Source organism: Cornus florida, unplaced genomic scaffold (genome assembly GCF_030987335.1).
Source record: "Cornus florida cultivar Cherokee Brave unplaced genomic scaffold, ASM3098733v1 CherokeeBrave_3.0.0_Hap2_Chr05, whole genome shotgun sequence".
NCBI classification, from domain to species: Eukaryota; Viridiplantae; Streptophyta; class Magnoliopsida; order Cornales; family Cornaceae; genus Cornus; species Cornus florida.
In genome coordinates, this window is record NW_026775575.1 from 43992947 (window position 1) to 44012623 (window position 19677).

Here is a 19677-nt window from a genome sequence, read left to right on the forward strand (position 1 = left end):
GTCAAATACATTATGAAAGGTGTACTTACGTACACATTGCATATTTAGAACCAAATATACAAGTTTTGACATTTTAAACTAAAAAATAGCATTTCATGCTAATATTTACATGAATCAAATACTTCAAGTCTACAAATCATCCAAGGCATAATGTAAATCCCGAAGCGTGATTCATGTACCTAAAAAATGTCCCCACTACGTGGGTGAGTAACATAAAGCTACTTGTAGGAAATGAACATCCATATAACCTAAAGTTTTGCAAGTCTTTATAATTTGATATAAATCAATCCATGTGATTCATGCCACCTAACGTCTATATCCAAGGTGAGACTAAGGGATCATCCTAAGCTACATTAGAACATCCACATCCTAAACCACAATAAATAAGCAATTAAACAACATTGAAATGTCAAATGCAAAGAAAACAAAATATAAATTCACAAGGTAAGCAACTTGAATTTAAAATGCAAAATCAAACAAGTGGAATGACTAGGATATGCGGTCACAAGACTGAGCAAGTTGTTCTGGGTAATTACGACCCTCAAGAAGCTACCTAGTGTGCACTTGTGACTAAGAGAGACCGTATCCTCGTACTAGAGCCGAGCCCTAGCCATCACATAAACTTACGTCCCTACAAGCCTTCCAAAATCAACAAATTGTGCACAACAAGTATATACACATATAATAAATGTACTTAATCAAATATCATACACAATCAAATTGTGAAAATACACAAGACATGCCCTAGGTCCTCAACTACAATGGTATGTAACATAATAGGCTTTGAAAATGGTAGGGTGTGAGTCAGTTGCACCAAAAGTTTGCAAAGATATGAACTAAGAGTGTGAGTGTGTAATGTGGCCAATTTTTAAATTTGTTAAAGCCACCACTGCCTCTAACTAAAAATATAGTTAGGGTGAGTAGGGATCCCCCCAAGGGATCGTGGGTACCGATGGAACAGAAATAATATATAGGATTAGTAGGTCGAGTGATCAAAGATTGGTTGGATTGATTGATTAAACTATTATGCATTTGAAATTAAAGTAAACAAAATTCAATGATTGATAAAGTAGAGAAAGATATAGATGGAAGGACTTGGGGTACTAGAGTTCACCACTAAGCTTGACTTCACTAGACACTAGCAATCGTATATTAATGGGGAAATTGACTTATAACTTGTGTGTGTGTGTGTGACATTAATTGAAATTAGGTATGGATGACAAATAAGCATAGGTTATCAAGCCAAAACAAATGGAAAACACAACCTATCAAATAAGACCAAAATCCATTCAATGAAACCACAATTTATGCACACACAACTATCTAGAAACATACACCAAATGCATTCATAAGTATGGAACACCAAGGAATAAGAGTAAATTGTCCACCTATCTATGAATTTAAAACAACTACACTACATCTACACTAAAGACATGAAATTTAACTAAGCTAAAGTTGTGGTACAATCTATCAAGAAACAAGTGTGAACCATTAAATAAATTGTAAGAGTGTTCAATTAAGCTCTATGTTTTGACCATCCCTAGATTAACTTCATCCATACACATAAACATGCATAAATTCCACTAAATCTAAAGAAAAGCACATGAATCATCCATTCTAGCATATATAGACATATGGTTAGAAGTAGATAATCAATTGAAAGCATTAATCCATACACATCAAGTAGAAACCACAAGATATATATATAAATCTAAGGTCAAAACATTATTACAAATAAATCCCCAAAATACAAAGAACTAAGTCTAGGAAGCAAACTTAGGGGCTACTCTAGCCCCAAGTAGATGTCTAGCCACTCATTGAAGTAGTCATCCAACCCTCAAGGGCTATCTCCATGGTAGGAATGACCTCTTTCTTGATGGAAACCCTAGAAGAATGGAAGAACTCCCAAGATGTGTAAAGCTCTCTAATCTCTAGCCGCCTCTCTAAGATATGAAAAATACAAGTTATGAATAACAACTATCTACTATGTGTATGCTCTAAAAGTGGCTCTCAATCCTTATAAAGGTAGGTCAAATGTCACCCCAATAGTCTGGGCTCATACACCAAGGTCCCTCCAATGATTGCACCATGAGCCAACTTTTAATAAGCTGGAATCTATTTTTTTCGGACTTGAGGAAGTTCGATCGATCGAACTATGTTGAGATCGATCGAACATGGCTGAGATCCATCGAATGCTGTAAAGATCAATCTTCCTTGGCGGCATCTTTTTGAATAAAGACAAATCTCTGAGATATTTTTGGGAAAAGACAAAATTGGTAGGTTGGTGGTAGGTATGGATAAGATCGAATCATTTCGATCGATCTGGGAAATGTTGGATCGATCGAACTTGTTGGATTCTTTTGGATAAGGACAAGGGCTTGGATCCATCTTGAATTATTTAGATCGATGAACTTTCGATCGATCGAAGAAATGCTAAGATAGATCGAACATGCTGAATTTCCACACTTTGCTTCAATTTGCTCCCACTTTGCTCATTTCTTCCATTCAGCTTAAGTTAACTCCTTTAATGCTCTTATTTGGCCGAATTGACTTATTTTTGGGATAAGCACTTGAAAAGGGTAGTAACATGAAATTATAATAAAATGGGAAAATAAGATAGATAAAGGTCCTAGAATATCTTAGCTTAAGGGGTTTAAATGCACACTTTTCAGCGCTCATCACATCCCCAAACTTAAATATTGCTAGTCCCTAACAATGAACTATAAAGTAAAGGAATAAAATGAATAACTATACAACTATGAACTAGAAAGTAATAAATGGATAACGCCACTTTCGTAGAGAACACGATTGCATTTAGCATATGCAACAAGCCTTTTAAAACCTTAGGTTACCCCTAGTGGACGAGTGAAGTCTCGTGAGGGTTTCCAGAAATGATACCCACAAACATTAAGCTAATTCTTTCAAAAGAGGCACTAATATTGCAAACAAGTATTGGGAGAAAACAACCTCAAGTATGCAATTTTTCAACCATTTCCAAGCAATCTCCCAAAATTTCAACGCCAAGTAAGCAAGTATGGTCCTCCACACATCAAGAAAATAATTATACAAATCAAAACAACTCTAGAATCCTTTTTAAGGGGATTGGCATCAAATATGTTGCTATTTTAGCCAACTAAAGAAATGATCATATCCTTATCCTCAAACTAGCACACAAATCTAGTACCGATCATCAAGATAAAGAGTAGACCTTTTATTAAAGCTTTATTGTTCTAAGTGCGCTTATTCTTTTCACTCGATTTATTTTTTATTTTTTTATTTTTTTATTTTTTTATCCCTAAGGATCAAAAATGGAAGCATGGTGCAGTGTAGTGATCTATTAAGCTTTCCAGCAATCCATGAGGTTGAGCGTTAGGTCAATAACTCCCAAACCAGATGGCTTTAGGGCACTAGGTGTTGAAACACCCCTATGGACTTACAAGCTCAAATCAACTAGGCTACAAATCAAAACAACCTCCATCTAGTCATTTCCCACTTCTCATCTTTTAGGAGAAGTCTTCACTTTTTTATTACTTTTGCAACTTTTTCTTTTTCTTTTTCTTTTTCTTTTCTTTTCTTTCTTTCTTTCTTTCTTTTTTTTTTTCTTTTTTTTTTTTCGAAGTTCAATTATTAACCTAGAGTTTGGGCCCTCCACCTTTCGGCGCAAGAAATTCAGTGCTTGATAAGGCTAGAATCCCGGCTACTTAATGAAAAGGGTTTGTTATTCACTTTTATCAAGATGAAAGCTTTAAATGCACTACTAGCCCAATTGGGATATAACCAATTCAATAATCAAGAAAACATGTACCCCACAAATGAATGCTAGTGTGCGACTGTGCTAGTGTAGAATTCTAGAGTGAATCTTAAAACAATCACAAAATCAGGACGATATAGACCACAAGTGCAAGCAATATATCAATCTTTCGAAAAATTTACTCCTAAATGGCATCCACAAGGCATACAAGGAGTATTGGACTCTCAAGTCAAGTAATTTTTAAATTTTAAACAATATAGTCCACAAAAGATCAAAATCATAGCTAGTCATGGACCAATCATAGAATGACCACAGTGTCCTCAATGTGCAAAGAGAACAAAGGAAAGAGTAAATTAGTACGATTAAGGCGTGAGTATCTCCTGGTAGGTCTGTTGCAGTCCTAGCCTGGCTATGATGGAGAAGGTATATACTTAGCCTCAGCTGAAGAAGTTGATGCTAAAGCTAAAGACTATAGTCTCGAGTCGGCTGATGGGGACTGAACTGGATCTACCTCTAACTGTTCTAACTGTTCAGCCTGCTCAGCCTCATCAACCTGTTTTGGAGCTGGCTCCGGAATGGGGACCTAAATATGAGATGGGCTTGCCTACTCCTCTACTTGCTCCCTCACTCAGAATAAGTTAGTACCCTAGCCATGGCCTGCAAAATAGAAAGAAAAACACTTACAGAATAAGTTAGTACTGGTATAAAGAGTTAAAGTACAGTATATAGAAACATGTATGTCAAATAAGATAGACAACACAGAATAGTAATCATGAATCTATGCAAGTGATGACGTAGCCAAATAAATAGTGACCAAGTGTAACATGCTAAACAGTACAAGTATAGAATGCATCCAATGTGGAAAACACAGGCATTGGGCATAAATAAGGTAGCATGGAACACAAAAGATGGTGTGTGAAGTGTATAGGCAAATCTATGATGTTCGATCGATCTGAAAAAGATGAGATCGATCCAAGTTAGATCGATCTGGGTTTAAATGAGATTGATATCTCTCAGATCGATCTGAGAAAAATAGAGATCAATTGAACTCTGCTACGAATGTAAACAATCATAAATCTAAGATGTGGGTGGTACGGGGGCACCCAAGCAAGCTTGTAGGGCCCTCTTACACAACAATAACACAGTATGGTCACTAGTCAACTCAAAATCACATTCGGAATCAAATATATACACGCATCTATATACATATATATACACATATGCTTCATTAAGTCAAAAATGGCAAGAATCAAATATAGGAAGCTTAGATCTAGTATGGAAACATCACAAGCATGTAAGTTGAGCTCGAAAATGGAAATGAAAACACAAACTTACCTAATTCGAGGAGAGAAGTGGATCGGGAGAGAGATAAATGAGATCTGAGATGAGGGAGAGAGACTTGAGGCTTGGGAAGCTTGCCGGAGAGTTCGCCGGAGCTGAGAGGGATGGGTGTTGTAGCGGCGAGGGATGAGGCTCTGAGATTGATTTACAAATCGATTAAAATGACCCTAGGATTTTATTTTAAAAACTGGTCCCGACAAGTTCGATCAATCTGGAAAAATCTCAAATCGATCGAACATAAATCGATCTTGAAAGAACACAGATCGATTTTAGCTTTGAAATGATTAAGTATTTTTGAATTTTTTTTTTTTTTTTTGGATTTTTATTAAATTAAAGTTCAAAAGTTAAATCAAAGTCAACAAAAGGGGGGTATAGATTGATCAATGTAAGATAAATCTAAAAGATACTTCGATTGATACTTTGATCGATCGAACAGGTGAAAACCTACAGAAAAGTTCGAATGATGCACAAAGAGGCCTTTTTCATGGATCTCAAAAAAATTTCTAAGTGTGGAGTGAAGATCGATCTGAGAAAAAGTTGGATCGATCTAGGAACTTTTAGATTGATCTAAAGAAATTTTCGATTGATATACAGAGAGCTGATTTATACAGGAAAATTTTGATCGACGGAACAGAGGGATGATTGGATGCAGGAAGGGATGTTCGATCGATCGAACTTCTTTTGAGATCGATCGAACAGGAACAAAATGTCTATTTTCAGAATGAAAGTGCATGCATACTTAATCATAATTCCTATCAATGTGTATAAACCCCAAAACATATCTAAACGACGCAAGAAATGAAATGCAAAATAGAAATGAGGGAGGAATAGGGTTGTAAACCCTACAAAGCATTTACTAGTCTTTAACGTCTCTAGCAAGACATTGGGCTCTTTTAGCCCAGATCAAATATCTTGTTATGCAACCCCTCCTTTACTTGGTGAATAGATTTTTGAATCCCACCCAACAAATTACTCCTCAAGGAACTCATTGGATTTGATTCAAACGACATTGACGGCCCTTAGTCAAAACAACTCTTGGGCTTCCATGCCCTTGGAATACTTGACTTCAATGCAACTTTCCTTGCTTTCAAGTTGGTAGACAAACCATGGAAATGTTTAACATCAAGAAAAGACTTAACTTTATCAAATTCATGGTTGACACACTCCTCTACAACACACACTTCTTCATGTTGGTCCATTGAATTCAGGGTTAGATTAAAAATGTTCAACTTCACTTTCATATGCCTAAATGAGATTTTCATTACCCCCATCTTACAATTGATGTTGGCATTTGAAGTTGCCAAGAAAGGACGGCCAAGGATAACGGGAATTTGGGTCTTGGGATTTGGAACCAGTTCCGTATCTATGACAATGAAATCGACCGGGAAGAAGAACTTATCAATTTTAATCAAAACATCCTCAATGATGCCCCTAGGCTTTTTAATTGATCGGTCGGCAAGTTGTAAAACGACCGATGTCGGTTTCAAGTCTCCTAAGCCTAATTTGACATATACCGAGTATGGAAGAAGGTTAACACTTGCCCCTAAGTCTAAGAGAGCCTAATCGATGATATGGTCACCAACGATGCAAGAGGTAGTAGGTGAACTGTAACGACCCTGGATTTTTTAACCCAGTGTCTCCTGTGATGACCAGAACTGGATCCAGAATGCGGAAGTAAAAGATAAAACAACGGTCTCTAGAGATACAACATGACTCTAAGACACCAATGTAACACTCAATGAGGTCACGGAACCCAAAGGAAACAAATGCGGAAACAACGTTTAAAAAATGGACAAGAATGTACCTAGGGGCAAAAATGTCATTTCTAGCTTAAAAGTGGGTGCCACTGAGCACACCATTGGAAAGACAACAAAAAATTAATGAATTTAGACTCAAGAATCACTTGATTCGGAGTCCGGATGAAGAAGATATGGCTAACGGAAGAAGAAGGGGCAAAACGGTCAAAAAGTGCCAACCCAAGAACATCTAACCGGTTAGGAGATCTTTCTAACCGGTTAGAAGGCAAAAATCAGTGACCAACTCACTGCCCACACTCATCTAACCGGTTACGAGATTCATCACCCGTACACTTGTACTACAACTCAGCAAAAACTTGGCAGCAGGGGTTTTTCTGGAAAAAATGGAAATTTGAGGGCCTAGAAGACATTTTCTGGAAAAACACATAGAAGAAACCCCCCTCAAAATCAAGTTTTCTACATGATTATTGAGAGAATTAAAAAAAAAAAATGTAATATAAAATGTCCAAAATGCCCCTCCATGAAATTTGGTCATAGAGGTCCAAAAAGCTGCTAAATTGAAAAACTGAAAGCTGAACTTCGTAAGCGATTTTTGGTACTAAGACGACATTTTCTGGAAAAACACAAAGAAGAAACCCCCCTTAAAATCATGTTTTCTACTCAACCATATTGAAAGAAGAAAATAAAACTACATTGAAAAGTTTAGAATGCCCCTAGATCAGATTATGCAATAAAAACGCAAAATGAGTCCATAGGAAGCTCAAATCACAAACGATGAGGTTTTGCCCGGAAAAAATCATGCACGCAAACATAACTTACCTATTTAGATGCGCTACAATGGTCCATGACTTAAAAATACCGCCGACACAAAATCCGACCCCCCAACGGCCGAAAAGGCAAAAATGGACTCGGAATGGAAAACATGGAATCCAAAAATATAAAATGGAGTCAAATGACTATTTGGCCCTTGGCCACATTTCATACAAGATTAATAAGACCCTATGAAAGAATGAGAATGGAATTCCCACACCCGATGCAACCATGGTGAAGCAATGACTTGCGATTTTTCAAGATTTTCATAATATTTCATGAAGTTAAAAAGTACATAGAATACAATATAATGGTCATTGGCCTCCGACTTCATCTCATACATGTCAAATACATTGTAAAGAGTGTACTTAAGTACACATTACATACATGGAATCAAAGAATACAAGTTTTACATGTAAGGCTAAAAAATGACATTTCATGCTAACATTTGCATGAAATGGAAACTTGAAAGCTACATAACATCCAAGGAATGCTAAGCATCACGAACCAAGTCTTCGTACCTGAAATTTGCCCCAGTAACTTTGGGGTGAGCAACATAAAGCTACTCGTAGGAAATGAGCATACATCGACCTAGCATTTTACAAATTTATCACCTTAAGCTGAAACATGTTAAAGGGGCTCATGCCACCTAACGTCTATGTCAAAGTGAGACTCAGGAAGCATCCTAAGTTACCTTAGAGTCTAAGCAACAAGAATCATGTTATACATACGTATATGAAACGAATCATGGTTAGGATAATCCAAAGAACACGACAAGAAGAATGCTTGAACATAGATTAACAGGAATTGCATTTTCAATACAATTAAGCAAGATTAGTACATTCTGATTAATACGATAAGAGTTATACAAGGATTCAAGAACAAGGCATAATGTCTATGCAAGTTAAACATGGATTCAAGAATAAGACATAATATCTATGTAAGGTAAACACGGATTCAAGAACAAGGCATAATGTCTATGCAATTTAAACACGGATTCAAGAATAAGGCATAATATCTATGTAAGGTAAACACGGATTCAAGAACAAGGCATAATGTCTATGCAATTAACAAGGATGGGACATTCCATGAAACACGAAAAGAGTCATACATGAAATCAAGAACAAGGCATAGTATTTATGCATTTAAACATCGGTAGAATCTACCACAAAACACGAAAAGAGTCTTAAATCTTCAAAGAATATAACACTTAAAATTTAAGATTGATCTAAGGAAACAACTGCAAAAAAAATCAAAAGCTAAACATAGAAAGCAGTCCTACGTAGTCAGAGGAGTGAGTGACTGTATCTGCTCTACACGATCAAGCTCTAACCCTATAAGTGACGAACACCTAAAAAATAAGGGAGTGGGTCAGGCCCACATCCAAGTCCTATCCTACTACGATCCATACAGAAACCCGATACGCAGATACATCCTAGATAGCTCAACAATAACTAAAGTAGTCCATATAGATATATATATACACACTATAAGACGCTCACTAGACTATAGTGTAGTCTCAGCCTAAATAGAAGGTAACATACAAATCGCACGTAACGTAGTCATGTATACCTAGACCTACTAGGAATAACAACTATGTCCAGTTATCTATCTAAGGCGATAATACGCACCCTATCCATGATCCTGAGACTCAAGCTCATACCACGGAACCATAAAGATATATATATATATATATATATATATATATATATATATATATATATAAAATCCGTTCAAGATATGTCATTCAAATATTTATTGACCTGACATAAATATAAGTAGGACTTAACTTTTATAGTTAATCCAACTTATTTTAAAATAGGTAGGACTTAGTATTTTGAACTAATCCGTCCCTAGAATACGTAGGTCTTACTGTTTTGAATTAAGCCATCCCTAATATGCCACCGTCCCATACCGGTGCATATACATACATTTAAGTAGGACTTAACTTTTATAGTTAATCCAACTTATTCCAGAATAGGTAGGACTTAATGTTTTGAACTAATCCGTCCCCAGTATGCCACCATCCCATACCGGTGCATACACACACAACCAATCTAGTAATTGACAACACAGTACAAACAGTTCATCAATTATAATCCAAAATATTATAATAATAATCAAAATTGTTACTGAACACATTATAGTGAAATTCTTTAGCGTAAACTTCATAACAATCCATAACTCCAACCATTGATACAAACTAAGCAGTTAAAACATCAATTAACTCCATACAAGCATACTACAGTTTCAGTTAGTTAATTATGCTTAATTCAGTGTTTAAACATGATTAATACTGTTTAATCATACATACACAAATTGCTAGAATTATAGTAAGCAATTAAATCCTCCAAACAGTCCATAGCCTGATACCGGTTATAACAAATTAAATATCAATTTAATTCTATCCAAGCCTAGTTAATTGCCGGTATTCCACTACTCTTATAACACTGTTGAAATATGATTAAATATTATTAAATCATATGCAAAATATTCATTAAGTTTCATTAAACAAACAACTTAACAAAACAGTACCCGATAAGTAGACTTTTCTTTATCTTCATGTTGCCTCATTCTTTAATACACTAATGTGATAATACTTCCTAATATTTTCATAGGTCAATCACAATTAATTACATCCTTCAGTGCAATTTAAACAGATTAAAAATACTCCGGACAGCCCAAACAGCCCTTAAAAAGACCAAAACTGTGCGTTTCGGGCGAGAGCCTGCTCCATTCACATGGGAGCCTGCTCCACGCCCCTTGGAGCTGGCTCCATCAATGAGGGAGCTGGCTCCCTCCTTTTGGGAGCCTGCTCTCTCACTCCCTGAAGCCGTTTCTCGGTTATGTTTCATCTTTCTCGCCTCCGGCGATTCCCAGGGCCTCTATAATTCTTTTAATACTTGTTCCAGTGTTTAATCAATGTCCCAGAATATTTATAAGGCATCGACATGCATCAACGATATCAATGAAACCAAACTTAAACGCAAAGATAACAGGAACCAATTAACTAAACCTTAAGAATTTGCAAACCAGTTTAATTAAACGAGATTAAATAAAGTTTAAACATGCATAAAAGATTTGTTTTAGCATTAATTAAACCCCTGAAGTCTACCTAGGCATGCACAGAACATAGGTTTAAGGGAAAGAGATAGAATAGAGACTTGCCTTTAGGTTTCCGTTCAAAACCTTAACCCTCCGTCTCTGAGTTTTTAGACCACCTTTTATACTGCCGTTCCACACCTTCGTTACTCTTGGTTCAATCCAGAAGCAATCCCTTCTTGGTTCAGCCCTTGTCCCTAGCCAAACCCTAACTTTCCTCTCTCTGTTTTCCTCTCAAAACTCTCTGTATTTCGTCGCCTCCACTGCTACGTGATTTGGGTTCTAAAAACTCTTAGCAGACTTATACAAGTATTTATATAGGTTTATACAACCACAACCCTAATTCTAATTATTTTAGGAGATAAAGAAAAATAATTAATCATATAGCTAAGTCGGCTACGACATAAAAATATAAAACCTTAAAATCATTATTAATAAACCAGTATAAATGTAATTATTAATAAATTCTAATTGTTAACTTAATCCTATGCACACACATATATATATATACATGTATATCCATCAATAGGGAATAACTATACTCATAAAATCCCATATCCAAGCCCAACTCCGTTATTTAAAAACATTAATTTAATTTAAACATATTTTATCATTTAAACAATTAAATTAATTTAAATAATTAAAGCAAACCCACATAATCATATAATTAAATTAAACAAATATACAATTAAATAATTAAATCAATTAAAAATAAAAATATTTAGCCACGTAAATAACTAAAACTGCCCAAGAAATCAAATTTAAATTCCAATTTTATCCTTTTGAAAACTAGGGGTATTACATTATTCCCCCCTAACAAAAGGAATTTCGTCCTCGGAATTCTCGAAACTCTGAATTAGTGTCTGTTAAAATTCATTCCCGTTTTCGTGTGGCACAACCTCTTTAAATGGGCTCCACTAAATTCCAACGCATCCAACAATATATATGGTTCCTATATTTATGAAACACCATAAATGTACTACTCCTAGGTTGTATCTAACAATGATCCAATCTTACCCAATATTTAGTTAAGGTTAACGATCCCTAATCCTCCAAGTTCCATAGAATATACGCATAAAATTCTTATGCATCCAGCGTTAACTAATTGGTAACGCTAAGTTGTAGGCTACTGCCTCAACTAATATACACAATCCGTGAAAAGTCAATCTAATACGTAAAAACTGACCTTCCCCCATACACACCTTGCTTCCTATATGGAAGACATCCCAAACAACCGTTTCTTGTTAGAAAACTGTAATGTACAAGTTCAACTATTTACCAAATCTGGCTGTCGCCTCCAAACCGCGCACAATCCTCTACAAAAGAGAGGATTTCTCTCCAATGTATCCTTAAATAAAGTCAAGGTCTTATTATATAACCCTCGTTTCCATTTCAGACTAACAAGTGAGATATCTGCATTACGTAATATCCAAAACCTCAACAGTTGTCACACTAACCTCCTTGTGCCAACAATGGCATAGATAATAACTGAAAAGCGAAATAACACTTTCAATTACCCATGCAAACCTAGGATATATATCCTAAGCATATCCTCCATGATCAAATATAATGTCTCGATCAAATCTGATATATGTCCTAATCATATCCTTCAACACCTGCAAAAAAAAATCATTTGATATAGCACCTTTTATCTACTATAATGAATAACCTCATGCTATAACTCCACTATCAGTGCAATGTAGAACTGATATGAACCTCCAAAATAAACACTATTAGAATTAATGTCCATAAGCAAATTTGTTCCATCCCCCTCTTTTAATCCATATGACTGCATTGTAAAATTTACGAATTTTACATCTCAGTCACTCCGACTTTCCTAGCATCATTAAGACAACAGACTAATCCTCCTTCAGTACCCTAAGCTCATCTGAGTAAAGTACTACCTCCTCCAGGGCCAGCTCTAATATTTTAAGTTGACCTCTACAATTACCTTAGTAATAGTAAGTGTTATTTTGACACATGCTAAAACTCAACTAATTTCTCAATAACCACCCAAGGTTCAATTAGCATAACGGTTGATAAAATCCTCCTCCTCCCTATTACTTCCACCAGACGAAACTTAATGCAAAGTGTGAATCACCACGTCTATCCATCTAAGTCGTCTCTTGATCCGTGTTTGTTGTATAAACTGATATCTTACCAATTCCAAAATAGACATAATGAAGCTAATTTAATCTTATCAGTCAAGCAATATCCCATCCAAAATCCTGATCATTGTGTAGAATCAGCAATCTCTTAACTAAATCCGTGGAAACTACTCTGTCATTCCCACTCTAGTATGAGAAATGGCTGCAAGGATATAGCGATCTCTAATGGTCCATTTGGAATATCTAATAAATATCAGACTTTGAGACAAAGTCACTGTGTCCCTTCTCCTGCCTGTCCTCTAAACATTTACTTCATTCTGTGAAGCATCAAGTGTCCACCAGAATAACTAAAGAAATAAGAGTTGTAAACCTCAGTCCTTACATCTTCCGTCCAATTTGTCTACAGAAAATACCATTAGTTTGGTACCACCAGCTTTCATCGGCACCCATTGTTTAATTTGGAGCATCATCAAAAACGAACTCTGCAACTAAATCCATACATTCTGAACCATGATAAACTTACCGATATAGGAAGTCAATCGGTAATTCTATTTATCAAAAGTCAACTAAGTACAACTTTTCCACATACATCGTGCATCTTTACTTTATTTAGATGGTCGGTCTCACCTTTATGTCTTTGATATCCTACTTCTCTAACATAAATAAATGTTTATTAGACTGCCTGTCTAAATTCAAAAGAATATGGACTCTTTCCATCCTACAACTAGTCAGAAATTTCCTAGCAACAACTATTTGTTGCGAATTGTGATCTAAAAAAAAAATTCCCATATTATTTGTGCAAACGAAAAGACTTTGCTTCCTCCTCGATAAACAACCCCGGCAACTCCTCCTAATTACATGCCCTTACGAATCAGATTCTTGATTAAGAATAAATTGATGACTAGTTAGTCCGTCCACTATCCTCAGTCGATGTCATTCCAATAAGTACTTAAATCAGTACCAAAATCCTCCTGCCGACTTTGGAACAACTTTTGAAATTTTCAAGAAGATGTTCAGCAAAGTTAGTACCTCCGATAAATCATCGTGGCATTAAAGTATATCAAACAAATCTAGATTATTTGACTCGAACTGCTGGTTTCATTATCCCATCCTGAAAACATACCATAATTACGCATGTCTAGGTTCAATAGATTGGCTAGATCTATGTATATCTACCAAATCCTATGACCATATGCTCATAATCCTAGCGTAATTAATGATATTCCTCCAAAACAGTTGTTGGCTGATCACACACTTGTGTCCCCAACTAAACCACTTTTCCAATCCTGAATAATTAACGAAAATGAAACACATAAGATACATATAATAAACAAAAAATATAACTCTACCTAAAACATCGCTCTTTTTAGAAAAAAAGTCTCTTTTGGAATTAACCTTCCCCAAATTGGTTCACAATTTTCTTTTATAGTTTCATAGGTACTTATCCAACCTCGAACAATATCCTTTAAACATAGCTTAAAAACAAAATCCATTTGCCTAAACAAATACCAAAGGCTTAACCCTCGTCCTCCTTATATGCGGAATGCAAACCGTCTAACGTAGCTTTATAAAGCAACTTAGAACGTCACAACCTAATCCCCATACTCTCCGAAACATGATATAAAATCATTGCTTCGTCCTAATAAGAACTCCATCCGATTCCTAAACTCCTGAAGAGTTCTTTTTTTATTTTTTTTTATCTACCTCTTTTCAAGGTAATATGAAAGTTTAACTATATGTAGGTTGATATACACCAACTCTACTAGTATCATTCACGAATCACTATACTATTAGCGAATAAGATCACCCTCGTGCGATCTTTCATCTTCAAGATTTAGTACCATCTTTCCCGGATACATTACAACCTCTCCATTAGGATCCTCTTCAGACTCCTATTCCTCATTTGTCTCCATTATGAGAACAACGGAAGTCGTGTTGGTCCCGTTATGCAGTGACCTAAAACACACTCTTAAATCCTTCCTTTGCTTATACTTTTAAAAGTAGCACCAAGCAGAACTAAACCTTCGATCCCAAGTTCTACTTCTGGCAAAGAACTCTATAACGTACTCCTTTACTCCTTTGGGTCTGTATCGCTTTCGCCTTGGACCCTATCTTCCTCCTAGTGTCAACCATTCCATAACTATGGAATATAATTGACATTTGTTAATATGGCTCTATATTTTAAGAGACGCAACGTGGAAGTCATATAACGAAAGACACTCCTAAGGATACTAGAACCTGGAGTGCTCTGATACCAACTGTGATACCCCTCGATTCTAGAGTCACGGGTGATCAAGTCCGAGCACAAATTCGAGGAATACCAAACAATTAATATATAAATAAGCACAGAATACAAATATGAAATAAGAATAAAATAATAAGCTGAAAAGAATTCTAAAATTAAAAATCCTCAAAATTTATAAATTAATATAAATTCCAAACTTTCAAAACACGGGAATCCATCTAGTGGACCCCTATCCAAATCCTAAACTGAAAAGGAAACAACTGCAATAAAAATCAAAAGCTAAACATAGAAAGCAGTCCTACGTAGTCGGAGGAGTGAGTGATTGTATCTACTCTACACGATCAAGCTCTAACCCTGGAAGTGACGAACACCTGAAAAATAAGGGAGGGGGTCAGGCCCACATGCAAGTCCTATCCTACTACGATCTATACAGAAACCCGATACGCAGATACATCCTAGATAGCTCAATAATAACTAAAGTAGTCCATATAGATATATATATATATATACACACTATAGGACGCACACTAGACTATAGTGTAGTCTTATCCTGAATAGAAAGTAATATGCAAACCATGATCTTGAGAACCAAGCTCATATCACAACACCATAAAGATATATATATATATATATATATATATATATATATATATATATATATATAATCCTTTCAAGATATGTCATTCAAATATTTATTGACCTAACATAAATATAAGTAGGACTTAACTTTTATAGTTAATCCAACTTATTTTAGAATAGGTAAGACTTAGTGTTTTGAACTAATCCGTTCCTAGAATAGGTAGGTCTTAGTGTTTTGAATTATGCCATCCCTAATATGCCACCGTCCCATACCGGTGCATATACATACATGTAAGTAGTACTTAACTTTTATAGTTAATCCAACTTATTCCTGAATAGGTAGGACTTAGTGTTTTGAACTAATCCGTCCCTAGTATGCCACCATCCCATACCGGTGCATACACACACAACCAATCTAGTAATTGACAACACAGTACAAGCAGTTCATCAATTATAATCCAGAACATTATAATGATAATTAGAATTGTTACCGAACACATTATAGTGAAATTATTTAACGTAAACTTCAAAACAATCCATAACTCCAACAATTGATATAAACTAAGCAGTTGAAACATCAATTAACTCCATACAAGCATACTACAGTTTTAGTTAGTCAATTATGCTTAATTCAGTGTTTAAACATGGTTAATACTATTTAATCATACATACACAAATTGCTAGAATTATAGTAAGAAATTAAATCATCCAAACAGTTCATAGCCTGATACTAGTTATAACAAATTAAATATCAATTTAATTCAATCCAAGCTTAGTTAATTGCCAGTATTCCATTATCCTTATAACATTGTTGAAATATGATTAAATATTATTAAATCATATGCAAAATATTCGTTAAGTTTCATTAAACAAACAATTTAACAAAATAGTACCCGATAAGTAGACTTTTCTTTATCTTCATGTTGCCTCATTCTTTAATACACTAATGTGATAATACTTCCTAATATTTTCATAGGCCCATCACAGTTAATTACATCCTTCAGTGCAATTTAAATAGATTAAAAATACTCCGGACAACCCAAACAGCCCCTAAAAAGACTAAAACTGCGCGTTTCGGGCAAGAGCAGGCTCTCACAAGTTGAGAGCTTACTCCATTCACATGGGAGCCTACTCTTAGATGTTGGGAGCCAGCTCCACACCCCTTGGAGCTGGCTCCCTCCTTTTAGGGGCCTGCTCTCTCACTCCCTGAAGCCGTTTCTCGGTTATGTTTCGTCTTCCTTGCCTCCGGTAATTCCTAGAGCCTCTATAATTCTTTTAATACTTGTTCCAGTGTTTAATCAATGTCTCAAAACATTTATAAGGCATCGACATGCATCAACGATATCAATTAAACCAAACTTAAACGCAAAGACAACATGAACCAATTAATAGAACTTTAAGAATTTGCAAACCAACTTAATTCAACGAGATTAAATATAGTTTAAACATGCATAAAAGATTTGTTTTAGCATTAATTAAACCCCTAAAGTCTACCTAGGCATGCACAGAACACAGGTTTAAGGGAAAGAGATAGAATAGAGACTTGCCTTTAGGTTTCCGTTCAAAACCTTAACCCTCCGTCTTTGAGTTTTCCGACCACCTTCTAAACTGCCGTTCCACACCTCCGTTGCTCTTGGTTCAATCCAGAAGCAATCCCTTCTTGGTTTAGCCCTTGTCCCTGGCCAAACCCTAACTTTTTTCTCTCTGTTTTCCTCTCAAAACTCTCTGTATTTCATCGCCTCCACTGCTACGTGACTTGGGTTCTAAAAACCCTTAGCAGACTTATAAAAGTATTTATATAGGCTTATACAACCACAACCCTAATTCTAATTATATTAGGAGATAGAGAAAAATAATTAATCGTATAGCTAAGTCGGCTACAACATAAAATATAAATTGTTTTTACTAAACATTCACCGGTACTTTTGCTTAATCTATGTGCAGGATATCAGGTAAATTTTTATACAGAAGAGAAGAGAACAGAGAATAAAAATTCCGTTTCCTTGACAAATTGTAATCTTTTGTTTTTAGGGTTTTGTCACGAAATTGCCAAAGAGGGAGATTATGTGATATAATTTTTGTAATTGGCTAATTTCGGTGTCAAAACAAGTTCGATCGAGTTGTAATTTTTAAGTTACCAAATCAAGATTGAGATCGGCTATGGAATTGGAAAGTTGTTCAAGTTTGATAAACTAAGATTCTATGAAAAAGGTATGTTCAACACTTTAGGAAGTTGATTCCCACTTAAGACACTATACATACATGGTATGTTTTTCGAAGTTACCAAAATAAGGATTTTTTCAAAATTTTAACCTTCCCTCATAAATCTGTCCTTTGGGAACGGGTACTAACTTTGGCTACCGGTTAAGAACCTATGCTTCGAATAATACATTTTGTCCTTTGGGAATCGGTTCAAACTTTGCTACCAGTTCAACAAGTCTGATACAGTTTAAGATTTTTGTTTCCTATTCTGTCTAAACTTCCTATTTTGGTATAGACTTCTTTCCAAAAGCCTTATGCACGAAATTTGCCTTTTCTTATGCATGTCCAAGTCTCTGAAAGTTTATATAAACCTTGATTTACATCTAGGTTGATATGTCTTCAAAAACAAAAATACATTAATTTGAGAAAGCCTTTTGAGATATATTTTTCAGAAAATCAAATCTGATTTTTCTAATTTTATTTTTGAGAGCACACACTTATAAACACGATTGATTTAGTTGTGTTGTTCTATATCTTAATAGAATTAGAGCTTAATTGAAGATTTAGAGATTCTGAAAAGCAAATTTTTTTCTTCTATATCAAATTCAGATTTTAAAGAACAGGGGTGAAGCAATCACACTTTGAATGGGTCAAAGCATTCTAAGAGTGTTGTTTGATTTACCAGTAATCCTTTTATAGAGATCAAAAGTAAGCCTGAAGTCAAGAGCTATTGGACGGGACGTCGCAAAGCCAGAGGATTGTCATCGATTGGTGTTTGGTAGAACAATATGGTATGAGCCTGAGTCAAATTCCATTGTACTTGGTTTCAAACATAGTGGATCGGTTTTCTTTGGACTATACAATCCACAAGGTATTCCCACAACAATTGGTCTATTCTACCAATTTGGATTTCCTGGCTAAAAATCCTATTGTCATCTCTCAAACCCTATTTGATTTACTTTACTTTTATTTTGCATGTGATTAATTGCTAAATTAAGCAAAGCTAATTAAAATAGAAAGACACGGATTTAATCTTTTCCTTAAAAACTAAAACATTCCTGATTATCTTCCGCTGCATAAACTCACATACGCGACTGCCCCGCTTGGGCAGTTAGAAATTTAAAGAAATCCTATGAAAAAATTTGGATTATGATATATGATGCTATGGTGGTAATTAAGATATGCAACATAAATTAATATTTTAGTAGCAATATACATCATGAAACAAATTTCAAGATGCGTATCATGAATGGTACCATGGCAACATTTTTGTTTTCTTGGTGCAAAAGTTCATTCTGGCTCACTCTTATATGCCCTACTAACCACATCAGTCTCTCAGTCCCCCCCCCCCCCCCCCCCCCCCCCCCCCCCCCTTCCCTCTCTCTCTTTCTGTCTCTCTCTCAAACTATCAAATTGACATATAATACCTTTTCACTTGCTTATCGCATAACATATCAAACATTTATGGTGGTGGGATGACCTGCTCTATGTAATATTCCCATGAGGATCTCGATTCTCTGCAACAAAGCATCTATCCTTGCAAATCAAAAATTCTAAATAGATGCTTGGGATTTTTTAAGTAATGATTTCATTACACCATAGTTTGTGGTTCACAACATCAATTGACAGTTGCACAACTTGATCTTCACTTATATATATATATATACACACACACACACACATATACACACACACACACTTATGCATTATACTACAAACATAATCCTAATTTGGGAGTCATAATGGAGGTTATAGATTCACAACATGACATTACCGTACTAT